Source organism: Cupressus sempervirens, chromosome 3 (assembly GCF_028749045.1).
Source record: "Cupressus sempervirens isolate cs-2001-9-10 chromosome 3, ASM2874904v1, whole genome shotgun sequence".
In the NCBI taxonomy this organism is placed as follows: Eukaryota; Viridiplantae; Streptophyta; class Pinopsida; order Cupressales; family Cupressaceae; genus Cupressus; species Cupressus sempervirens.
The window spans coordinates 163,479,568-163,507,229 of NC_143120.1; the positions used below are offsets into that span (position 1 = coordinate 163,479,568).

Genomic DNA, 27,662 nt, shown 5'->3' on the forward strand with positions numbered 1-27,662 from the left:
TGGGTTAATCCATCTGGTGGTGTGTTTGCTGATGTTGTTTGCGAGAACCCTATCAAAGGGGGTTTGAAGTGCAATTTAGCCAGTGCTTCAAAGGGTAACCTAGGACCTTCAAATGCAAGATTTATTATTCAAGATTTGAATGGTGACTTTATTGCATCTGGGGGCAAACGTTTATTGGATGGAACTAACAATGTTGCTGAAGCGGAAGCAGCTTTACTAGCAGCACGAGCAGCCAAGAAGTTAGATGTCAGAAAACTACATGTGAAAGGAAATTCACAAATCATTGTTAATGCAATAATTAAAGGTGACATGGATGCCTGCCACCTGTAGAACTACATTGATCAAATTGTTGCAGAAGTAGCTTCTCTGGAGGATTTCAAATTAACACACATAAGAAGGCAACGCAATAAGGAGGCTAACAAACTATCAAATTGGCTCTTAACTCTTAATATGCATGACCTCATACTGGAAGATTTCCAAGCTTTAAGGATGGATGTGGGGAATCCTCCATAATGATTTCATCCCTCTTTTGGCCACAAATAACAACAACCAATTAATGTGGCATGCTGGTGACGGTGGCTATGTCATGTGGGCTCAAAGTGAGCAATGTTGTGAATGCCAAGTAATCAGTGGCAATCAAAATAGTTAAAAGATAGGGAATGACACTTGTGTACCTCCAAAAATTTGGTGAAAGCTATTTTGGTCATTTATTTCCTATTTGTGAAGAGCTATTCAACTTGAAGAGATGGAAACCTCCTTTACTCCCACTTGCACTAAGCAGCAGAATTCGTTTCATAGCAGAGCATAAGGCTGGATAAAATGTTCAATTGAGTAGATAACAAGCTCATGGAGAGTGACTTGGTTCTATTAGGAGACATGCTCCACCTAGTTGAAAATAGACACAAAACCAACACAGACATTTACTCCATGATTTTGGCATGGGTATTGTAGTTGGGTGAAGTAAAAACTATCATGAGGCTGATTATGGAAACAATTGTTCCAAGGGAGGCATTGGGAGGATTTGATAATATCTTTGTAGTTGGCAGATTTTGTATTTTGTAGCGGACAGGGTGTTGTCATCGGTAAAGATTTTGTAGCCGATGGGCCGACGGGTAGATTAGGATTGTTTTGTAGCTGACAGACCTCTTCTGAAAGGTTCGGCGGAAAGTATTTATACATCCTCTTGGATCATTTTAAAGCATCTTATCACCAGTTATGTAATCTGTTGGCATATGCGAATAATCTAAAGAGTTCTGCTGTTCGTGTTCATTATCTATGTGCATTTCTTAATTAACCTATGCGGTAAACATTTGGCGCCGTTGCCCATTAATACAGCTCCAACATTATCTGATTCTAGATTTAGGGCAATACCTACTGTACCATCTACAAATTCTACTAATTCCCCTGACATTACTTTATCAAGACCATGAATACGAGCAATGCCATCTCCTACTTGAAGTACAGTGCCAATATTAACAACCTTGACTTCGTGATTATATTGTTCAATCTGTTTACGTATCATACTACTGATTTCATCGGGTCGAATAGTTACCATTAACACTAGTTAATTCTCTTTTGAAAAATAAGACCTAGTATATATATATAACGTTAATCAGTTATGTTTTTCATGCCTAGCAGCAAGTCGATATTATGCTCGATCGTACGTAAATGTAACTCACTATTCAGACGATTATTCAGAGTTCCTAGAGCTCTTTGGACAGCTTGGCGAGAAATTTGTTGTCGAACCTGTTCAATTACTCTTTGTTGTTCTAATTGAACGGTTTCATTCTTTAAATTTTCTAATTGTTTCAAATTAACAGAAGCAACATTGATAAGATCCTCTTTTTCTTGTTCTATTTCAGAGTATCCATTTTCCCGAATTTCACGCGCTCGCATTTCTACTTCCCGTAAGCGAGCCCGGGCTTGCTCAAGCTGATTAGCAGCTCCTTTACATAATTCTTCAGAACTCTGAATAGTACTCACTATTTTCTATTTACGGTTATCTAATAAATTACTTAATGAAAGTAGATTATCTATTCATAAGTTGAACGAATAATCTCTTCCCAAACCGAACACGAATCTTTCGATTCATTCGGCTTTCCCGCTCGGCTTTTTTTACCAAGCCTACCCTTTTCATTCATATTATGTAAATAAAAAAAAAAAGTCAATCTATCAAAGACCGAAATCTACGAAGGGCTCTTTTGCCAAAAGGGGTTTTTTGTTATCAACTGAGTTGTTGTTTTTTCTTTTCGTATTTTTTTTCTTGAATAAATTCGCTTTTGGGCGTGGATGTTCTTATTTGGACATCTTGTTTGGGCTACTGGATTTATGTTTCTTATTTCTTGGCGTGGATATTGGCAAGAACTGATTGAAACTCTTGCATGGGCTCATGAACGCACACCTCTGGCTAATTTAGTTCGATGGAGATATAAGCCGGTAGCTCTTTCCATTGTTCAAGCACGATTAGTTGGATTAGCTCACTTTTCTGTAGGCTATATATTCACCTATGCAGCTTTCTTAATCGCCTCTACATCAGGTAAATTCGGTTAATTCTTTTTATACACAGTTTTTAGATTTTGAAATCCAATCTCTGTGTATAAAAAGGAGTAATCCACGTAATACTTCTCCATCTCAAATTTGATCTATATTCTTTATATAAAGTAGCTGAATCATTATGGCAAGAAAAAGTCTCATTCAAAGAGAGAAGAAGAACGATAGAATATGGGATGCAATCCTATCGATTTCATATTGAATTTTTACTTTTTTTATCTTTTTTCTGCAAAAGATTTGCATTGGTCAATACTGATACTAATCAAATATTTGTAAGATGAGCAAGAAGGAACTCTTTTTCAGTTTAGGTACTGAGCTATTAGTTATGTACACACACATTCTTATTTAGAATTCAATTTTTCATTGTAGATTAAATTAATAGTAGTATTAAGAATAGAATTGAATAGAAAATGAAACCAATTAGAATTATTAATATGAGAAATAATTGAATATCTTAAAATGATATAGTTTTCATTTACTCAAAATTCGATATATGTATGTAAGTGTATGTAAGAATTGATTAATTGTTATCAATTTGTATCGTGGATCTCTTGTTATTAGTAAATAATATATAATAAGGTTCCAAAATGCAATAAAAATATGATAGAATATTCTATCATATTTTTATCCATAAAATGGAACTAAACTATAAACAATGAATTGAATTTAAAGATATATAAGAAGTGTACAAAATAAAAACAAATATATAGTATAATAAAAAAATATATAATATATTCAAAAAAATTCTATTTTTTCTAAATAAAATCGAACTATAAAAATATTATGGCTGTACCAAAAAAACGCACTTCTAAATCCAAAAAGCAGCATCGTAACAAGGTTTGGAGGAAAAAAGCAAATTCGGACGCAAGAAAAGCTCTTTCTTATGTTACGAGTTATTCTTCTTTAAGAGAGTTTTTCTTCGGTGAGAAGGATGGGATGATAATAACGGGACCAAGACCGAACATACCGAGAGAACTACTAATGGGAAAAAAGCCCAAGGGTTTTCTTCCTCCCTTAGTAGATGAAGAAGACTCCGAAAATAATGAATGAATTAGAGGAAGTGGTATAACTATAGTACACCCTCCAAGACCCTAGAGAGGAGCAATGGGAATCTCTAGGGTCTCTTGGAGGTACTTGGAAAAATGAAGGGACACGGTTCTATAATCTACTATAGCTCTTCTCTCTGACCTTAAATATGGGAATTTATTAATCATTCCGTCATCCCTTTTTTTCTTTCTCAATGGAAAAGGAGAGTGTATCATTCTTTTTAATAATCCCGGATAAACTCTGACATTAAATCTTGCTGGTATGGTAACTTTATTCTACGAAAGTTGCATTTTATTTATGCCAAAGAGAAATTCATTCGATCGAAACATAGGAAGGAATATATAGACCATGAACAAAAAGAAATGGATCTCATTCTTTTTTCTTACTCTAAATTAAATTAATCAAATAATATTGAACTTCGGAATATTTTTTTATGATCAAAAATTTGTCTGTTCGCTCCTCTTTGATTCCTAGAGAACAAAGAGGATCTGTTGAATCTCAAGTATATTATTTAACCAGTCGAATTCAAAAACTTACTGAACATTTGGACCTGCACGGAAGAGACTACTCGTCCCAAAGAGGTTTGTGGAAAATTGTGGGTAAACGTAAACGACTTCTGATTTATCTGTTCAAAAAAGATAGACTTCGTTACAAACGTTTAATCGATCAATTAGATATTCGTGGACTGCGTTAATTTTGATTTGAATGAAATTTTCATTTTCAAAAATTATGTTTTATTAAATTCCGAATCCTAATGAGTCATTCTTTTTTTTTTTGTTCTCATTGATTTTTTTAACCGGGAAAGAGCTATGATTATGGTTGCTAGGGAGAAAGACCTCATGATGGTAAGTATGGGTCCTCATCATCCATCAATGCATGGTGTTCTTCGACTTATTGTTACTCTAGATGGTGAAGATGTTATTGATTGTGAACCTATATTAGGTTATTTACATAGAGGTATGGAAAAAATTGCTGAGAACCGAACAATTGTTCAATATCTCCCCTATGTAACACGATGGGATTATTTAGCTACTATGTTCACAGAGGCGGTAACGGTTAATGCACCAGAAAAGTTGGAAAATATTCAAATACCTTAAAGGGCTAGCTATATTAGAATGATTATGCTAGAGTTAAGTCGTATAGCTTCTCATTTGTTATGGCTTGGACCTTTCATGGCTGATATTGGTGCGCAGACTCCTTTCTTTTATATTTTAAGAGAGAGGGAAATCATTTATGATTTATTTGAAGCTGCCACGGGTATGCGAATGATGCATAATTATTTCCGTATTGGAGGAGTAGCTGTAGATTTACCCTACGGTTGGGTAGATAAATGCTTCGATTTTTGCTATTATTTCTTTCCAAAAGTGACCGAATATGAAAGACTCATTACACGCAATCCTATCTTTTTGAGACGAGTTGAGGGAGTAGGCATTATTAGTAGAGAAGAAGCAATAGATTGGAGTTTATCAGGACCCATGCTACGAGCTTCCGGAATCCAATGGGATCTTCGTAAAGTGGATCATTATGAATGTTATGATGAATTGGATTGGGAAATCCAATGGCAAAAAGAAGGAGATTCATTAGCTCGTTATTTGCTTCGAATCGGAGAAATGAAAGAATCTATAAAAATAATTAGACAGGCCCTAGAAATAATTCCGGGAGGTCCCTATGAGAATTTAGAGGCGAAGAGCTTGAAAATAGGGTGAGAGCTCTAAGCAATGGATCTCCTATTGTCAAAATTCTTGAAAAGAGAATCAGATTTAAAAAAACAAAAGATAAAAAGCGTCTTTCAGAAGTTAAGCTATTTAACATTCTTCTTTTCTTTAGTTCTTTTTTCTTTTTGCTCGGGATCCGGGTATATTTTGTAGTTTTTCTAGACCCAACTAACTGGAATTCCGTCTAATAAAATGGAAGAATTATAAATCTCCAAGATAATAGATAAAAATATTGCGAATAGAGCCATTGCAATGCCCATAAAAGGAGTAGTTCCCCATCCGGGAGCAACTTTGCCAGATTCTGTATTAAGTGGTTTTAAATAATTTCCTACAGTAGTTTGTAATGGTCCGGTTCTGGAAGTATCATCAATGGTCTGTGTAGCCATAAAAAAAGAGTATTGGTTGAGATTTAATTAACTTTGTATACTATTATGTACATATACATACATAGGATTACCTACCAATGGAAACTGCAACCTTAGTCGCTATCTCCATATCTTGTTTACTTGTTAGCTTTACCGGTTATGCCCTATACACTGCCTTTGGACAACCTTCTGAACAACTTCGAGATCCTTTTGAAGAGCACGAGGACTAGTTGAAAAAGAAAAAAAGACCTTCCCGATCGGGAAGATCTTTTTTTTTTCTTTTTTTTTCTTTAAGTACGAAAAAGGATTAGAAAAATAGTAAATTATTTTCCCCCTTTATCGGGAACTTTGGGGGGTTCCCGGAAGAAAATAGCGAAAAAAATGATCCCTAAGGTCGATACCAAAAGGAATGTATAAACCAATGCTTCCATAAATTCGATCGTAATTTATAATTAACAGAGATAGCTTTCGTACTAATTACAACATTTTGAAAAAGGTGAAATCAAAAGCAGAAGATTTTCCTGAGATGCAAATTCTCAATATTGCATTAACAAGCGGAGTAATACCATATTATACCACTTGTCTTTTAGTAGTTGGATCTCCCAATTTTTGGAATGCCCCAAATTCTACTTGAGCATCCAAATCCGGATCAATAACGGCAAAAACATCTCTGAATAGAATTCTAGCACCATGCCAAATATGCCCAAAAAAGAAAAGGGGGGCAAATGTAGCATGCCCAAAAGTAAACCAACCCCTTGGACTACTCCGAAAAACACCATCCGATTTCAAAGTAGCACGATCTAATTCAAAAATTTCACCTAATTGTGCACGTCTAGCATATTTTTTGACTATAGCAGGATCACCAAAACTAACTCCATCAAGTTCACCACCATAGAATTCAACAGTTACACCTACTTGTTCAACACTATATTTGGATTCTGCTCTCCTAAAAGGGACATCGGCTTTCACAATTCCTTCTTCATCTACTAGAACGACTGGAAATGTTTCGAAAAAGGTAGGCATACGACGTACAAAAAGCTCATGTCCCTTTTTATCTTTGAAAATAGGGTGTCCTAACCAACCAACAGCAATTCCATCTCCATTGTCCATTGCACCCGCCCTGAATAACCCCCCTTTAGCTGGATTATTCCCAATGTAATCATAAAAAGCAAGTTTTTCAGGAATTTTTGACCAAGCTTCCGATAGACTTAGATTTTCAGCCAGACCGGCACGAACCCGTCAATCTATTTCTTGTTGGAAGTATCCCTGATCCCACTGGTAATGAGTAGGACCAAATAATTCGATCGGAGTGGTTGCGGAACCATACCACATTGTTCCGGCCACAATGAAAGCTGCAAAAAATACAGCAGCAATACTACTGGAGAGGACAGCTTCAATATTTCCCATACGTAATCCTTTGTATAAACGTTTGGGAGGACGAACACTGAGATGGAATAGACCTGCTAATATACCCAATATACCTGCTGCAATATGATGAGAAGCTATTCCTCCCGGAACAAAAGGATCAAAACCTTCAGCTCCCCATGCCGGATTTACAGGTTGTATTTTCCCAGTTAGTCCATAAGGATCAGACACCCATATTCCAGGGCCATACAAACCCGTTAACAACGAAATTTAAACCAATATTTAAATTTTTTTTAAACCAGATATCTTTCCATCAAACATATCGCCATATGTTTTCGCAGCCATAAAAAGTCATTTGTCTCTGGATTATTTCCTGGATAAAAAGGGAATAGTTTTTTTATTTTCCTTGCTTTTCTTTTTTCTTCCGGAAAATCAAGTTCTATTTTCACTAAGTTTACCGCCGCTACTTTCAAGAACTTATCTTGTGATAGTAATTGTTCTTTTAAATTGGCTAATTGTTTAATTAATTTAATTAGGAAGGTCAAATTTATGAAAATTTTCAATTCAAGCAAATCCATTAAAGATTGTACAGGTTGAATAGAATTTTTTAGTATAGCAAAAAAAGGATTTATACTTTGATTAGTTTGATCGAATGCTGCATCTATAAAATCGTGCACAACATCTATTGACAATAGAAATATAAGTTCATCATTTGAAAATGATGTATCTATATTTAAAATACGCATGAACCATATAAGTTGTTCATCATCTTTCAAATCTTTATCATCTAAAATAGATGCTTTATCATCTAAAATGGAATGAAGATTAATGCCAAATCAGCTTAATAAGGATCGAAATAAAGCGAAGGGAAAAGATGGAATCCGTACTGCACAAAAGCATTTAATTATGGCACAACAAGCCGAACGCCGAAGGAGATTCCAGAAGATTGCCAACAGAAACCGGAGCACGGAAGAATTATTGGAGGAAACTCGACAGTGGGTGGAATTGGTGGAAGAAGCACGAGAGGAGTTTTTGAATTTGTGTTCGCCAAGGGAAGAGAATCCAGACGGAAGAGCATCGACTCGCACTGCTCAAAGTGCTAACGGAGCAAGAGTGTGGAGTGAACTCTTCATCCAGAATACACTTCCGCAGGGGACAACTTCAGAAGATCCTTCTTCGGCAACATTCGTAGCTGTTGAGACCACAGGAGAACAGTCCACCGGTGTGGGAGAGAAGACCGCCGGTGTGGGAGTGCAGTCAGCCAGTGTAGGAGAACAGTCCGCCGGTGTGAGTGCAGACCGCCGGTGTGGGAGTGCAGTCCACCAGTGTGGGAGAACAGTCTGCCGGTGTGGGATTGCAGATCGCCAGTGTAGTAGTGCAAAGCCACGGTGTCGGAGTGAATAGCGCCAGTGTTGCAGGACCGAGCAACGCCTACTTACAAAAACCCATCATGATGGGGGGACCAAAAGAGAAACTGCCGAAGTTCGATGGCAATGGTATGGCCAATCCCATTCGACATTGCAAAACATGTGAAACGATCTAGAGGGCAAATGGGATAAGTAATGAAGACAACTGGATGAGGCAATTTTCGGCCACCCTACGAGGCGTGGCAATTGACTAGTTTACTAGTGCAGATCCGCAGAAGCTCGACAGTTGGAATAACATTAAAAAGGAGTTTCTGGCTGAATTTCAACTGTTGCATGACGATAATGAAATTGTAGCAGAGATCTTCAATACTAAGCAAGGGAAGAACGAAATTGTCCGCGTCTACGCCAAAAAATTAAAAGATTTGATAAACAAAATGGAAAATAAGCTGGCGGACAGACTTCAAAAAAGGTGGTTCGTGAAAGGCCTACGCCCAAACCTTCGGAAGAAAATGAAAATTGTGCCGCCGTCGCCATACACGGAAGCCTATAACAAAGCATTGAACCTCGAAAGTGAGCAAAAGACAAAGAAGAAGAAGACTAGCTCATCTGATTCTGATGATGATGAGCCTTCCGCAGAAGATAGCAGCGACGATGAAGGCAGTAGCAAGAAGGTCCGCGCCCTACAGAAAGACATGATTTGTATGATGGAGTTTAAAAATATGCAAAAGGAGACAAAGGGCAGTGAACTGTGGTGCATGGAGTGTAAGGACGACGGTCATACTAAAGGGTCTTGTCCAAAGAACCAATTCTGCGACATTTGCCAGATCATGGGCCATTCGACCAAGGAATGTCCCTTTAACATGAAGACCAGAGGATCTCCACAGGTGCTTCTTAAACAGGAGGCGTCCCCATCAAGCAGTAGTAGAAATACCAATAATGTTGGTGCCACATCAAAAGGATACAAGAATAATAGATGCAGGCAGAATAATAGTAACAATGCAAACAATAACACTAACAATACGAGCAGAAGCCGAATCCAGTATGATGCAAACGAACGGCCGATCATTCAATGCCGTGCATGTAACTTGTGGGGCCACTTTGCTCAGGAATGTCCAACTGTAAATACACCCCAACTATTATGCAAATGGTGCGGACCTGGCGGCCATGACGATGCCAAATGTCCAAAATCTAGAGTCAACTTGATCACTGTCGAGACAGTTGAAGAAAAGGTGTTGGCGATTACACGGAGGCAAGCAAAAGAGTACCCGAACCCGGCAGACGAAAAGAGGAAATTTGGGGAAGCGCAAGTGGAGATTGAAAAGGCATCGCAGGCGGAAACATCTCAGTTGAGGGACACCACCAGCACTTCGGCAAGGAATTCCGCAGAACAAAACATTGTACGGCAAATTTTGCAAACGGAGATACCTGTCAACATAAATGATTTGCTTCTTACAATGCCCCAGCTCCGATCCGACCTCACAAATATTGCGACAACTTCGAGGATACCTGAAGAACAAGGTAGGGGGAAAGAAATTGCTGCAAGCGGAGAAGACCAAATGTTGCTAGCCCTCACATCCGGATGACATCCAACGGTCATCGAGATGGGGATCCTCGGACATGTTCTCACAAACACAATAGTCGACGGAGGGTCTGGCGTAAATGTCTTACCGGAGGAGACCTGGAAAAATTTGGGACAGCCAACCTTGTGGCCCCCTACATTTCAGTTGCTTATAGCGGACAAGCATGGCATCAAACTTCTGGGCATTCTCATGGCACAGTTGGTGACGATTGGCACACAGTCGTTCCTGTTGGACTTTGTCATAATCCCGTTGAAGAGAAAAGGATACGACGCCATCCTTGGCCGCGGATGGCTTATTCAAGCCAAAGTCAGACACGATTGGAAGAAGAACACCTTGTCACTCGAAAGTAAAGGCCGGCGATTTGTTATTGATTTGCACACCCAAATGGTCGGGGAAGAGGCCCTGTCATCAGATTCCGAGGGAGAGGAAGATGGAGCACAACCTATGGAACCAAATCAGGAGTCCTGCGATTGGACGGAGGATCAACAGATGACGACTTAGATTCAGTCAACAGTCTCTACCACTGGCAAATAGAGGATTACGAACTATTCCAAAGTTGCAACATACTGACAATTGAGGAAGGTCCGAGGGGGGATGAATTTCCAAAGGAGTTCACTGAGGTAAACGAGGGAGATGCACCATTGGATGTTACACCCGCCCATATATTCAGTAAGGGAGAGACAATCAAGTATAATGAAGCTACACTACAAGCAATGAATTTGGGGGATGTAGCAGCACTGAGGAACATTCTGGTAGGAGATAATTGGGATCCAGTACTCAAAGCGGCAGCATTCAAGATATTCTTGGAATACAACAATGTATTTGAATGGACATACAAGGACTTGAACGGTGTACCACCAGAGTTGTGTGTGCACCGCATTCCACTGATCAAAGGAGCGATACCTGTACGCAAGCGACCCTACAAAATGAACAAGAACTACGCGGCATGGATCACGGAGGAAATTAACAGGATGTTGGAGGCCGGAATTATTTTCAAGGTGCAGACAAGTGAATGGACGTCGCCTATAGTTATCTCACTGAAGAAAGACACCACCCAGATCCGGATATGCGTGGATTTCCGATGCCTAAATGCAGTCACGGTCAAGGATCCCTTTCCGATTCCGTTTACAAACAGCATTTTGGAGGTCGCCGAACATGAAATTTACTCCTTTATGGACGGGTTCTCCGAATACAATCAAATCTCTATAGCGGAGGACAAATTAAAGACTAAATTTGTCGTCGAAGATGGGGTCTATGCATACAATCGGATGCCATTCAATTTGTGCAACGTGCTGGCAACCTTCCAGCAGATTTACTGCACATCTTTGACAAGATGTCCATGGAAAACTTCAAAGCGTTCCTAGACAATTGGTCGATATTTAGCACGGAAGACAGACACCTGGCAGCACTCAGTGAATGTATGGAGAGATGTCGCAGGGCACGGCTGGCATTGAACCCCAAGAAGTGCAAATTCATGGTTCCGCAAGGAAGACTGCTCGGACACATCGTCTGTAGGGAAGGATTGAAGACTGACCCAGACAAAGTGAGTCATCCTAGAAATGCAGCCATCTACTAATGTGACGGAGGTAAGGTCTTTTCTCAGACATATAGGCTATTACAAGAGATTTATCAAAAAACTTGCCAAGGTGTCATACCTGCTGGACAGGTTAACCTGCAAAGGAGAATCATTCAGATGGGACAAGGAACAGGATGAGGCATTTGAAGGGTTGAAAGTACGACTGGCTACTGCACCCATCTTAGCATATCCGAACTGGAGTTTCATGTGCATCTTGATGCCTCGAATTATGCGATCGGAGCAACCCTGGCACAAACAGGCAGCCACAGGTTAGATCATCCAATATACTTTGCCAATCGATTGTTATCAAAAGCGGAGCAGAACTACAGTATGACCTAACGGGAAGCACTTGGAATGGTCTACGCCGTGCAAAAGTTCCATCATTACTTGCTCACCACACCGTTCGTGTTGTCGATAAATGTAGTGTAGCCGACAAGTAGAATAGTATCCGAATGGGCGCGTGACGCTTTAGTCACCCCTTCGGAAAGGTATATGTACACGTCCGAGATGGACTTTGGAATCATGGATGGATCATTGTAGTCATTGTAATCGGATTGTAATCAGCAAGTGCATACATGAATAAAGTACCTGTACTGAATTGAATCGTGTTATACATGTGTTGAACTTCTTACCCTATGCAGTAAACATTTGGCACCGTTGCCAGACGGACCTGGAATGAAGGAATGAGGATTTATGTCGAATTTGCCAAACAAGGATCGGAATAAGGTGAAAGATAAGGATGAACTAAGTATAGCAAAGGGAATTCTAATTCTAACACAGCAAGCAAAGCACAAACAGAGACTTCAGCAGATTGTCGAGGGGCACCGAAGGGGTGAAGAGGCACAAACGGAGGGAGTGCACTCACCTAGCAAGCTGAGGAGTGTCGAGGAATTGCTGGAAGAAACTCGACAACGCTTGAATTTGGTGGAGGAAACAACGGAAGAATTCCTTAACCTGTATACACCGAGGGGAGAGTGTCTGAATGGAAGGGAAACAACTGGCGCGTCTCGGAGTGCCGAGGGAGCACGAGCGTGGAGTGATCTCTTCGTTCCTGATACACCGAACGAACGAATACAAGCAGAGAATAGAACGTCACTTGAAGACTATTCACCAGACAACGCAGTTGTTGGAAACAAGACTGTTGTCCACAACAGTGCGGGAGTCCAGAACAGCGCGGAAGTCTAGAACAACACGGGAGCTCAGAACAGTGCGGAAGTCCAAAACAGTGCAGGAGCACAGAATAGCGCAGGAGTCCAGAATAGTGCGAGAGTCCAGAACAGTGTAGGAGCACAGAACAGCACAGGAGTCCAGAACAGCGCGGGAGTCCAGAACAGCGCGGGAGCTCAGAACAGCGCAGTTACACAAGTACCTCAGAATCAAAGGCAAGTAACGATGGCTGGTCCCAATGGTGAGACAGTAGATAGTTGTTTATGTGCCACGTGCCCGTTTGGATACTACTCTACCCGTCAGCTACACTATACATTTACCGACAACAGTTCGTATTCTATGTAGATCACCAGGCTCTATTGTACATGATCAATAAACCTGTCATTCAAGGGAGAATCAGTAGATGGCTATTTCTATTGCAGGAGTTTACTTTCAAAATCATTGTCTGGCTGGGGAAGAAACATGTCAACGCCGACCACCTGTCGCGGATCAAAACAGGGGAGCCGGCAGATGGGGTGAATGATGACTTTCCTGATGCACAGCTGTTTCAGATTGCAATACTACCGAACTGGTACAGGAGTATTGGAGAGTACCTGTCAATAGGACAGTTTCCTAGTAAGATGCCAGCAAATGAAAGGCGCAAGTTGATAATCCGGAGCCATACTTTTCAGTTGATCAACGGATTGCTCTACAAAATGGGACCGGATCATATTCTTCAGCAGTGCATGTTAGAAGAGCAGATACCGCGGGTGTTAAAAGGAGCACATGAGGGTCCCGCAGGAGGACACATGGGACCCGACACCACTGCACGGAAGATATTGCTCGCAGGGCTCTGGTGGCCAACGGTGTACAATGACGCGCGGGAATGGGTTGTCGGATGTGACACTTACCAACGGGCCAGGAAGCAGCTCAAGCGAGACTTTATACCACTTAACCCCTCCCATGCACAGGAACTCTTTGAGCGGTGGGGATTGGATTTCATTGGACCCCTGAAGGTGAGCAAGGCTAGGCAGTGCCGATACATCATTGTCGCAACGGAGTACCTGACCAAGTGGGCAGAGGCACGCGTATTACCAGATAACTCGACCGTGAGCACAGTGAAGTTTATTTACGAGCAGATCATTACCAGGTATGGAATTCCGTTATAGTTAACAAGTGATAGGGGTGGACATTTTGTTAATCATGTCATTCGACTACTTACCACTGAATTAAAGATTTGTCATTCACTGTCGAGTCCGTACTCCTCGAGAGAAAACGGACAAGTCAAGGCTACAAATAAAATCCTGGTATCAATCATCTACAAATCCTGCGTGGTTGAAGGTGCAAATTGGGAGGAAAACTTACCCGCCGCCCTTTGGGCTTACCGCACAGCGTACAAGGTGACGACACGACACACACCATTCCAATTAATGTTTGAACAGGAGGTGGTAGTACCAGCAGAATTCATGATTCTGAGCTTGCGAATAGCACTAGAAAACAAGCTAGGTGACGTCGAAAGCTTAACGAAGTGATTGCATAATTTAAATAAGCTTGAGGAGAAGCGACTATTAGCGCAATGGGCAACAGAGGTGACATAGAACAGATACAAGGTCTGGCATGATAAGCATCTGAAACTCAGCAGGTTCTAGCTGGGGCAGTTGGTGTTGAAGTACAACGGTCGCAATGAAATCAAACCGGGGAAGTTTAAGATTAGATGGGTCGGACCCTACCAGATACGAGATGGCGGCAATGGAGCGATCAAATTGTCAAACTTGGATGGGCGAGAGTTGCCTTAGGCAGTTAACGGGTCGAAGCTAAAAATGTACCATGCTAGGAAGACCTCGTTGACATCATTGCAGACTGATCAAGCTCGACCGTCTCCTTCCTCGACGTAGGTTGGCGAAGTCAGGAGGGATATTTAAGCAGTTCATTTTGTCTGTCATTAAAATTTTTTTTTAAAAAGAAGATTTCACCCATGGACAAACACTCCTATTTTGGTTTATTATTGAAATTGGGTTTAAGGCAAATAGTTTAACCCGCCCTGGTATCCTACGGTTACCGCTCCGCAGGAAAGGTTATGACTTCGTGGGAAGGGATAAGCCCCCATGGATGATGTTTTCCACAGGAAGCGCTTGGTCTTCCGCGGTCTAAATTCTTCTTTCTCCGCAGGGTGTCTTCCTTTTTCTCCACGGGTTCTTTGCTGTTCGCGGCTTTTGTTGTTTTGTTCCCACTATCCGCGGCTTTTTTTTGTTTGTTCCCACTATCCGCGACTTGTGTCCAAGGCTAACACTGACGACTGTGGGTGGTGTCCCCATAAGAAATCCTCTCTTCCACGGTCGGAACTTAAACTCCTCTACAGTGGCTAATACGCTTCCTCCGCGGTTGGTCTTCATCTCCCACAGCAATCTTCCTTTGTTCACACGTTATGGCTAATCAGTTGTTTCCATCAACCGGTGGCTGAAGCGTTGGGTTTGTCCCCACTGATAGTCCTCTTCACGCGGATGATCTCATTCTCCTCTCCCACTTGTTTTCTTCCACACTATGAACCCAAGCTTCTTGATATGGTCTCAACAGTTGAAAGAAAAGGGGTTTCCATCAGATCAGAAGGCGAACGAGGGGGCAAAAGCATCCAGGACGGATTGATCAGCCTTCCTAGCATATCTACCAACCATGACAAATGATGAGATTCGATGAAATATTTGCATTTAAGTGCGCATTCAGGCTACTTGAGATTTAGCATTTCATTGGGTGGTGACAAGATTGAGAAACTCGGATCATATCCTGTAGCTCAGCAACTTTACTTCATCTCCAATAAAGTCTTCTATCTCCCTCGGATTGCAAACCTCCCATGGCCAGTTTTTCTTCTGTCCCACGGAAGGTTTCGTGCAGAATATTGCGAGTATTTTTTCCTACGGATGGTTATCTAGCTGGCCCCTCATTTGTTTGGGTTGTATGCATAAAGAGGAAACATATATTATATAAGAGAGAAGCTATATTGCATGGAATCGACACACAAACGGAAGCAGTGGAAGAGTCAGCTGGCGGCAAATATGGAAAAGAATGCAAGCATTTTGGCATCTGGGATCCGAGTTGCAAGGCCGTCGAGTTCCAGTACCAAGAAACAGAAGGTCAAGGAGGAACTCACTCATCTCACCGTCCAGTTTGAGGGTCTTAATGGCAGTGAATGCCGGAGATGGTGGCAGGAGACCTCGGAGGCAAACCAGATTAAGTAGATTTTGGTATGGGCACAGGTGCATTGGGCCATCCAGCTTCCAATTTTCTCCATCCGATTATTTGAATCAGTTTTGCGAACTATGATAAAGCCATATAGTCGACACAGCAGAACAAGTACATTTATGTACAAAAAGCATCAGATGACAGTATCCTTTAAACCTAGGGATTTCACTAGGGTCTTTGGCATTCCTGGCCCCGGTGGTAAGAAGGTGGAAATGAAGAACCACAAGCTCTCTAAGGATCGGAAGGAACATTGGATACGACTAGTGAGCCGCGATCTTTCACCCGAGGAAATGGATTAAGTGGTTAAGGGGTCGAAATGCAGAGGGCTCCACAGAGATTTCATTCGCGAAGGTCACTGGAGATGCATTATGGATATGATCAAGAGTAGGTTGACGAGTGCAACTTGGGCTTCACATATTGCATTGCCACAGGTTGTATTCACAAATTGCATCATGCAAGGTACGGTGTATGATTGGGCTTCGATCCTTGTCGACAGGATGGAGGAATTCATGACACTTCAACACTGCACATTCTTTATGCCATATCATGCGATTGGCTTGTTTCTGGAGGCAATGGCTAATTAGATACCCATGGATAATTTTGAAGCGCCACCTCGGGGGGAAGTTGGCACAAGGAGAGCCTCTGATATTTTATTGGAGACATCTAGACACAAGTGGGACAGCTGCGAGACAGAAAAAGGTATTTCGGGGATAGCAGGCGGCGCACGGGGACACTAGCAGCGGGGCGAGGTATGAGGAAGAGAGTACTTCCGCAGAGGTTGGCAGCGAACCAACAGATAGTGAGCCCACATTTTTCACCCCGCCGCAATTGTCAACTTCGGCGCATCTATCTGCTCCCACGTCACACATTCCCCCTTTTGGTCAACGTCATGCACCGGCTGTGATGACCCCACCGGCCGTAGCAGATGTCCCTCGAGCAGTAGCAAAGCGTGTCCCACCGACGACAGTTGTCGTTACACTAACAACCCCTCAAGGAGATGTCCCAGTGGAGCCAACCTCGCAGAGTGTCGAATTACCGGCGTCTGGAGCTTGAGCCCCAGGTTCGCTTGGAGGTGATCGATTGTGATGCAGTCGTCACCGTTTTGTCTTCCTTGTTAGGATCCGTCGAGCCACTAGAGTCAGCCCAACCAGCACAGCAAGAGGAGAGCATGGAGTCTGTACAGTTAGAGCAGTCGAAGGTGATGGATAGAGCCAACGCCTTCTTGAGACAGCAATTCCGACTTATCCTTGCCGAAGTTGGTCTGTCCATCCAGTCCCTTGGCCACCTAGGAGTATCAGCTACAGGACCAGAGCCTCAAGAGGTGGGGGTGTCACAAGTCGTGGTTGCGCCGAGAGCAGAGGAGGCTGCACCGGATGTGGGCATGCTCCCCACAAATGACGAACAAAATAGTGATGCCGAATGGACGATGGAGGGCTTTGCAAAGGAGGATTATGGGTCGGATGAGGACAGGTGCAGAGACTACCTCAGAGCTGTGAAGGTTGCACTAAGGAAGGGACATAATGTGGCACTGCAGGCTATGACTCGGCGGAGGGAGTGGCATTTGGTCCGAGCTTTCATCAGGGAGATCTGTCCGCAGCGGTTCCATTCATGTTTCGAGAAGAGGGGTTGGCCAACGATCGAGACACCAGAGATGTTGGCGGATTGGACCAGTGAGTCGGAGTTGGGGCTGCGTAACACTCCGTTGGAGAAGCTAGCACATGAGATCGTTGCACTTTATAAGGAGATTTACTATGCCCACAGGCGCGCAGAGGCAGCCAAGGCAACAGACAGGATTGCGGCTGAGAAATCTCTAGCGGTTGAGAGGGAGGCTAGAGAGAAGTTAGCAACAGATTTCGCCACTCAGCAGGCAGCTTGGGCAGCTGAACAGGCAACGTTGTTGCTGGATAAGGAAGCGGCTGTACGGGATAAGGATGCAGCAGAACAGGAGTTGTAGGTAGCGAGGAAGCAGGCTATAGATGTGGCACTTCTCCTGAAGGAGGCTGTCGAGGTTAATTCACGGATACAAAAGGATTTGAGCATCCGAACGGAGCACGTCTATGAGTTGCGTCGACAGCAACATTCTTCAGGGGCACCACCTTCTCTTTAGTGTTTCTTTGTTTTATTATATGTGGTTGTCTCCTATTTTGTTAGTCGTCAGAAGACGACTTTTCTTTTTGGGAGGGATGATGTAGTCGGCAAATTTTGTATTTTGTAGCCAACAAGGTGTTGTTGTCAGTAAAGATTTTGTAGCCGACGAGCAAGACGGGTAGATTAGAATTGTTTTGTAGCCGACGGACCTCTTCTGGAAGGTTCGGCAGAAAGTATTTATACACCCTCTTGGGTCATTTTAAAGCATCTTATCACCAGTTACGTAATCTGTTGGCATATGCGAATAATCTAAGGAGTTCTGCTGTTCGTGTTCATTATCTGTGTGCATTTCTTAATTAACCTATGCGGTAAACAATCTTAGGCTCCGTTTGGCTGCAAGAATTGTTGAATGCAACATTCATCTATACTAGAATAAGCTCTCTTTTGGTATTCATGCATTCTTAAAATAAGTTCTGGAATATCATTTGGACCTATTTGGTTGACTTGGAAGAGGAGTTGAAATATGCATATTCTATGTTTGGTTACAAGAATTGAAATAGGAATTGGAATAAGTTTAATTTTAAAATTTTAATAATTAAATTAATATTTTTAGTTTGGTAATATTTTAAATAAACAAGATTTCTTATTTATAAAAACTTATTTTTTATTAATTTTTTAAAGAAGTCAAATTATTTTAATTAGCCTTTATTTTGTTTTTAAAATTTATTTTATAAGTGAAAGATATACCACAACCTTTGAAATTCATCAAAATTCGAAAGACATGTTGTATTGTATATTATAAATTTAATTCTAAATTAAACAAATTATTTTAATCAGTATAAGATCAAAAATAAATTCATTTTATTTTTAAATATATTAAAGAAAATTAAAAATACAAATAAGTCGAGATCATTAATATGATATTTAAATGATTTTCCAACATAGTTTTAATTATAAGACTAAACACAAGATTTATTTGTAAAGATAATTTTATGAAAGTTTAGAAAAGATATCAATTCTAATATTAGTGTTTTTTGTCTTTAAAAAATAAATACATATTAAATGTTAAATAATGGTGACCTAGTTTATATCTTATGATGAACGGTGAAAATAGTCCAAAAATGCATTTGAGTGGCAAAATACAATCAAACGAAAAAGTCACTAACCCGACAACCCATCAAATTGAGTTTATTAAAAACTAGAATAAGAATAAGCTATTCTTATTCTATTTTTTTAGGAATTCCGCTATGCTCATTTTGGGGTCAAATTAGGATAGGCGAATTCTAATTCCAATTTTGTATGTTGCAAACAAACGTCAAATTGACGAATGCGGGTATTTACATTTTCCTATTCCAGTCCAATTCCTACAACCAAACGGGGCTTTAGTAAAATCCATCCCAAGATTAGGAATAAATTTAGGGAACAAATAGAGGGGCCTTGAGAAGATTGAGAGCACAAAATACACACCATTTGTGTGGGGTTTTGATGAAAGATTAGGGAACAAAAGGTTTAGAGAAGCCCAGAAAGTCTAGTTTGCAATGAAGATGGTGGTCATGATTCGGTTTCTTGATACAAATATTGAAAGAATGAAATGGGACTTGTTGGACGAAAGAGGATGAAGCCAAACTTCAAGAGAAGTTCCAATAAAGAAAGGAGACAGGTGATGGTGGTGAGGATTTCTTGAAAGCAAAACTCAATGTCTAGCTACGCGAGCTAATCGCAAGTGCTCTAGCACAGGGTTGGAACTAAAATATGGTGGATGTGCTTCAACAGTACCCTAAACCATCTTGTTTATCTTCTGTTGTCTAGGGTTATTTTATTGGATGCTAGCGTTTTCTGTCCTTGTTTCAGTTTTGGCTTTCTCTAGTTGAGTTGGGAATGTTCGTGTGCACTTTGGGGAGGGCATGGAGAACGCTAGATTTTTGTAACTACACCACTACTGCTACAGATGTACATCACCATTAAATGGTCCTCGAATGGCAGTTTTTGGTTTGCCATAATGGTAGATGGTCGCTGGCCTAAATTCTATTTATTTAGGGTTTAATTTTTGCATTCTAATTTTTACTTCTAATAAAGTAATCTTACCACTGAGAAAAAAATATTAGCATTTGATAAGTTAATATAAATATTCTAAAATATTTAATCCATTGACAATATTAAAATTTAATAAAACTTTAAATTTTTTTAATATATAAAGAAATGTTATATTATTTAATATTAAGAATTTATAAATTTAATAAACATTTAGATTAAATTCTACTATTATTAAATTTATAATAGCTTGTCTAATGAAAAGAAGGATCCTTCTCAGATTGGGATGGTCTAATGAAAAAGAGATGGAAAAATCTAATTAATCCCCCGCTTTTGTATTAAAAAAAGAATCAAGATGCTAGAGACAACTGGAGATGGATACCCACCCAAGTGGTTGGACAAAATTAAATTCTGATGGACCTTCAAGAGGCAACCCTTGGATTGTAGAAATAGGATGCATTGTTTACCGTATGGGTAAAATAAATGAACGCATACAGACCATAGAACACGAACAGAAAACTCCTTTTATTATATTCGCATATGCCGGAACATTACATTATGCTTGATAAGATAAGATGAATGATAGATGAAGATGCTTTACAATGATCCCAGACGGGATATAAATACTATCTGCCGAACCTTCCCGAAGGAGTCCATCGGCCACAAACATTATGTCCACTACAAACTATTTACCCGTCGGCTACAAAAACACCGCTGGGACCATCCAGTCGGCTGACACCATCCCCCCAAAAAGAAAAGTCGTCTCCTGACGACTAATAAAATTAGGAGACAACTTAAAGACAACAAAAGAAATACTAGAGAGAAGGGGGTGTCCCAAAAGAGTGTTGCTCGCGACGTAACTCATACACCTGCTTTGTCCTGATGCGGAGATCTGTCTTAATCTGAGAATTAACCTCTACGGCTTCCTTTAGGAGGAGCACCACATCCATAGCCTGCTTCCTGGCTAACTGCAACTCGTGCTTAGCCGCATCTTTATCCCGTACAGCCACTTCCACATCTCGGATAGCCGCGTCCTTATCCTGCACAACTGCTGCCATATCTACCAGTAGTGTCGCCCACTCTGCGGCCCATGCTGCCTGCTGGTCGGCCAAGTCGGCGGCTAGCTTCTCTCTAGCCTCTCTCTCAGCTGCCAATGATCTCTTTGCTACAACCCTGTCCGCCTCCGCATGCCGACGAGCATACTAAACATCCTTGTACAATCCCACAATCTCATGTGCCAGCTTCATCAGAGGGGTGTCACTGGGTCCCAACTCCGGTTCAGTAGCCCAATCTGCCGACATCTCAGCTGTCTCCACCGCCGGCCAACCCTTGTCTACAAAACAAGTCTAATGCAATGCAATGCAACCACACAGCGGAAACACAAGAACAAGAAGAAACAAATAATAATATATTTATAAAATATAACTGATTACATGCAATGTGTCGGGCTGTAAGGCCTTCCCGGTTACGGCCGAATACAAAGCAAGTAATAGTTCTACAAGATCCCTCAAGATCCAATCCCAAACCCTGGCTACTAGCCCTTCTCAAAATTCGCTCTTCCAAGCTCCTCTACTTCTCCTTGCTAAATGATCATCCCTAAAGACTTCCCCACAACCCCTACTTATACCAATCTAAGCCACAGGTCGGCCCAAAACACAAATTAAATACAAATACATAAATTAAATGCCAAAGTCGGCCTCCTACAATAATTAAATTCCCAAAATCGATGTCTTAGTAAAATTGCAATATCTCCCAACTCCGGATGAATTAGAACTCGTGCTTTGAACCGTAGATAGAAATCTAGGCTCTCTTCAATTCCTGAAATTTTCATCCTCTAACTCATTATAGAAAATTAGTTACACGACTTGCAACAGGCACCAAATTTCCAGACCATGCCGAGCAGCAAAAGACCATGTCGAGTAACCAAGACCATGCCCAGCCCCCAGTAAAGAATGCGGACCCACTACCCGCTGCCTCATCGCCAACTTCCACCGAAGTGCTCTCCTCCTCTTCTACGGACTCAGTCCCGTCACTCACCGAAGTGTCCTCCCGTCCGCTATTTGTCTCTCCGGAAGCATCCAATCCTCAAAATACTTTCTTCTGGCCTGCTGCTGTTCCTCCTGTATCCAAGTGTCGCCAATAGCATATGGGAGGCTCCCCGTCTGCCAACTTGCCCCTTAGAGGCGCCTCAAAATCATCCAATGGAATCTAGCTAGCTGCAGCCTCCAGGAACAGCCCAATGGCATGGTGCGGCATAAAAAATGTTCGGTGTTGAAGGGTCATGAATTCCTCCATCCTGTCGGCCAGGACTGAAGCCCAATCATATACCACTCCTTGCATGATACCATTCATAAACACAACCTGTGACAATGCTATATCTGAAGCTCGAGTGGCACCTGTCAACCTGCTCTTGATGATGTCCATGATGCACCACCAGTGACCCTCTCGAATAAAGTCTCTGCGAAGCCCTCTGCACTTTGACCCCTGAACCGCTGCATCCCTCTCCACGGGTGTAAGATCTCGGCACACTAGATCTATCCAATGCTCCTTCCGCTCCCGTGAGAGTTTATGGTTCTTGATTCCCACTTTCCTCCCTTTGGGGCCAGGGATACCGAAAACCCTAGTGAAATCTCTAGGTTTAAAGGACACCGTCATCTGCTGCTTCTTGTACAAGAATGTACTTGTTCTGCTCCGAGCGCTATATGTCTTTATCATGGTGCGCAATACTGATTCGAACAACCGGATGGAGAAGATGGGAAGCTGGATGGCCCAATGTACCTATGCCCGCATCAGAATCTGTTTAATCTGGTCTGCCTCTGAGGTCTCCTGCCACCACCTCCGGCATTCGCTCCCACTAAGACTCTCAAACTGAACGGTGAGATAAGTGAGTTCCTCCTTGGTCTTCTGCTTCTTGGTACTAGAACTCAAGGGGCCTGCAACTCGAATTGCTGATGCCAAAACCCTTGAATTCTTTTCCATATTTGCCGCTAGCTGACTCTTCCACAACTTCCGTTTGCCTACCAATTCCATGCAAAATATGGCATGTTCTTTCTTTATATAAGTTTCCCTTGTCCGTTACAACACAATCATACCCTGCGGAAGAGGTAAGGAACGTGTCGTGGCCAATCAGACGACACCAGTACTCTTATAAGGCGGTCGGTAACTTCTGGAGAAATCTCAATCCCTCCTTCCTCATGAAAAACAAAAAACCAACCAATCTTTCGACAATCAGGACGATACTCGCACCAACAAGCCTTTCCCTGCCAGAGATATCAAGCTGAATTGAAACAACTCTTTGAAATTTCTCCTTCCTGACGAAATTAGTGTGCTTTGCGAAACTCTTGACAACTCCTGCTAGTCAAATGGCGCCCTCGAAATCAAAGGAACGCTTCCTTGGCATGAACAACCCGAAGGTCACAGTCGGACTCCAATCAGTGCAGTAGACATGGATTTCATTATTTTACATTATTTCAAACCCTCAATTAGTTCACATACACCCATGGATATTCTGTCTTCCTAAGCGTGACTGCGGGTTCTTCTCACTGCAAAAGAAACCACCAACATCACTTGCTACAAGACTGAATTCAAATACTGAGCTTTGTTGACAACAATAACAGGGCAATGTGCATGCCGAACACAATGGTCACTCACACTACCAAAAGTAGCCTCTTAATAGGTCTGTTTCCATGACTTCCCAACACAAGCATATCAGCATTGCAGTCCTTGATGGCATTGCAGAGTACATCCTTGGCATCCCCATTCACTGCCTTTGTCTCTGGAACCACATGTTTTTCATTGCATTTCTCCACTGCTGTAGCAAAAAGCTTCTTCGTAGTCCTCTTAATCTTCTCTTCAAATATCTTCAATGTGTCTAATGCTACAAATGACACAAGTGAATCTGCCCACATAAAAAGCCAAACCTGAGAGATGAGCCTCTTCAAATACTAAACACAGAATCTACCAAATTGGCCTCGCCAGTCGATCCGCCCAAGTGCCAATCCGCCTACATGATGGGCGCCTCCGTTCCAAGTGATTTCAACTATACCACCTGCCAACTGCCTGCGACCAATTATCAGTGATTTCTCTATTCTGTCCGAGTGAAGTCTTCAAGTTTACACGCGGAAAGAGAACACCACCGGAACAATGGTTCTACCCGCAGAAATCATGCCTGAACGCCAATATCTAAGACAATGTCCAACACGAATGGTTAAGGCGATCTCGCATTTAGCACCTGGATGGGACGATTTCGCCTATTGAACTCTTTCCGACTGAACTCACTGGTGGTTGCGAGAGGAACAGCGTTCGCAATGCCGGCATATCCAATGGAACAAAAGAACGACGCGGTTTTTGTTTTTTCGCAGCCGCCCCGACTGCTTCCGTGGGCAGGGAATTGGCCACGACCAATCTCCCGCGGGAAGCTGCTAGCAGAACCATGTCTCGCAAAGATGTGCCCAAGGGCCTCCCCCACGGAGATGTGCCCACGGGCCATCTCCCGCAGAGAGTTGTCCGCGGGGCATTCTCCCCTGGCTTCTTTTTATTCTTTTTTTTTTTCGCTATCTTTTTTTTCTTTTTCTTTTCTTTTTCTTTTTTTTTTCTTTTTTTCCTTGTTTTTAGAAATAAATTTACAAGGTACCTCAATTTGGTGTTGCCGCATCGCGATCGTTTAATGACGACAACAGAGGACTCATGTGAGCACTGGGCGACGACGACACCCTTCTTGCGCAATATATTTTCAATTTAGATCCGTTAACTGACTGAAGCACCTCCTATCCATCCAACGTCGATAGTTTGATTGCTCCATTGTCGCCAACCTCCCAGATCTGGTATGGTCCAACCCACCGAACCTTGAACTTCCCTGGTTTTATTTGATTGTGACCATCGTACTTCAACACTAGCTATCCCGGTTGGAACCTGCTACGTTTTAGATGCTTATCATGCCAGACCTTACGTTTGGTCTCTACCACTTCCGTCACCCACTATGCCAGCAATCGCTTCTCCTCCAATTTATTCAAATTGTTTAACCGCTCTTGTAAGCTTCCGTCGTCATCCAGCTTGTTTTCCAACGCTATTCGCAAACTCAAGATCATGAATTCCGCTGGAACTACTGCTTCTTGTCCAAACATTAACTGAAATGGTGTGTGCCCTGTCGTCACTTTGTACGCCATGCGGTAAGCCCACAGGGCGGCGGGTAAGTTTTCCTCCCAATCTGCACCTTCAATCGCGTAGGATTTGTTGATGATGTATACCAAAATTTTATTGGTGGCCTCCACCTGTCCGTTTGCTCTTGGATAGTACGGACTCGACAGTGAATGATAAATCTTAAACTGAGTGGTAAGCAGTCGAATAACATGATTCACAAAATGTCCTCCCCTATCACTTGTTAATTGCAATGGGATTCCATACTTGGTAATGATCTATTCATAAATAAATTTTGCAGTGCTAACGACCGAGTTATCTAGTAACGCACGTGCCTCCGCCCACTTGGTCAAGTACTCCAGTGCAACAATAATGTACCGGCACTGTCGAGTCTTGCTCACCCTCAGTGGTCCAATAAAATCTAATCCCCATCGCTCAAAAAGTTCCTGTGCATGGGAGGGGTTAAGTGGCATGAAATCTCTCTTCAATGGCTTCCCAGCTCGTTGGCAAGTGTCACATCCAACGACCCATTCTCGCGCGTCGTACACCGTCGGCCACCAAAGACCTGCGAGTAATATCTTCCGTGTAGTGGTGTCGGGCCCCATGTGTCCTCCCGCGGGACCCTCATGTGCTTCTTTTAACACCTACAGTACCTCTTCTTCTAACACACATCGCCGAAGAATATGATCTGGCCCCATTTTATACAATAATCCGTTGATCAATTGAAAGGTACGGCTCCTGATTATCAACTTGCACCTTTCACTTGGTGGCATCCCAGTGGGAAATTGTCCTGATGACAGGTACTCGTCGATACTCCTGTACCATTCCAGTAGTACCCCAATCTGAAACAACTGCGTGTCAGGGAAGTCATCATTCACACCCTCCGTTGGTTCCCCTGTTTTGATCCACAACAAGTGGTCGACGCTGACATGTTTCTTTCCTGGCCGGACAATGATTTTGAAAGTAAATTCTTGCAACAGGAGTAGCCATCTGCTGATCCTCCCTTGGATGATAGGTTTATTAATCATGTACAACAGGGCTTAGTGATCAACATAGAACACAAACGGCGTAGCAAGCAAATAATGACAAAATTTTTGCACAACATAGACCATTCCCAACGCTTCTCTTTCAGTCGTGTTGTAGTTCTGCTCGGCCTTTGATAACAATCGACTGGCAAAGTATATTGGGTGATCCAATCCGTGGTTACCTATCTGTGCCAGGGTCACGCCGATCCCATAGTTGGAGGCATCCACATGAACATGAAACTCTTTATTCCAGTCCGGATATGCCAAGATGGGTGCCGTAGCCAGTCGTACCTTTAGCCAATCAAATGCCTCGTCCTGCTCTTTATCCCATCTAAATGATTCTTCCTTGCAGGTTAACCTATCTAACGGGTGGGACACCTTGGCAAAAATTTTAATAAATCTCCTATAATAACCTATATGCCTGAGAAAAGACTTTACCTCCGTCACATTAGTAGATGGTTGCATTTCAAGAATGACTCTCACCTTGTCAGGATCCGTCTTGAACCCTTCCTTACAGACAATGTGTCCGAGCAGTCTTCTGTGTGGAACCATGAATCTGCACTTGGGATTCAATGCTAGCCGAGCTCTACAACATCTCTCCATGCATTCACCAAGTGCTGCCAGGTGTCCGTCCTCCGTGCTAAATATTGACCAATCATCCAGGAAGGCTTTGAAGTTTCCCACGGACATCCTATCAAAGATATGCAGTATAATCCGTTGGAATGTGGCCGACACGTTACACAACCCAAATGGCATCCGGTTGTACGCGCAGACCCCATCTTCGATGACAAATGTTGTCTTCAACTTATCCTCCTCTGCTATAGAAATCTGATTGTATCCGGAGAACCCATCCATAAAGGAGTAAATTTCATGTCCCGCGACCTCCTCCAAAATGTTGTCTATGAATGGAATCGGAAAAGGATCCTTGATCGTGGCTGCATTCAGGCATCTGAAATCTACGCATATCTGGATCTGAGTATTATCCTTCTTCAATGAGATGACTATTGGCAACACCCATTCGCTAGTCTGCACTTTGAAGATAATGCCAGCTTCCAACATTCGGTTGAATTCCTCCGTAACCCGTGCCGCATAGTTCTTGTTCATCCTGTAGGGTCGCTTTTGTACAGGTATGGCTCCTTCCACCAGCGAGATGCGGTGCACACACAATTCTGGCGGTACTCCCTTGAGGTCCTTGTATGTCCATGCAAACACATCCTTGTATTCTAAAAATATATTGAATGCCGCGGCCTTGAGTACTGGATCCCAGTTATCTCCGACTAGTATGTTCTTTGGCTCTGCCTCGTCCCCTAAATTCATTGTTTGCAGCGTAGCTTCATTATACTTCATTGTCTCCCCTTCACTGAATGCATGGGCGGGTGTAACATCCAACGGTGCCTCCCCCTCCTTTACTTCAGTAAACTCCTTCGGATATTC

General features: G+C 42.2%; 1 protein-coding gene and 1 pseudogene across 2 annotated transcripts in view; both read right to left on the bottom strand.

The window, feature by feature from the left end:
• Positions 1 to 27,662, bottom strand: part of LOC149565277 (uncharacterized) — a 240,966-nt gene that overhangs the window by 128,427 nt on the left and 84,877 nt on the right. The window lies entirely within an intron of this gene.
• Positions 23,536 to 24,113, bottom strand: LOC149565278 (universal stress protein A-like protein; annotated as a pseudogene).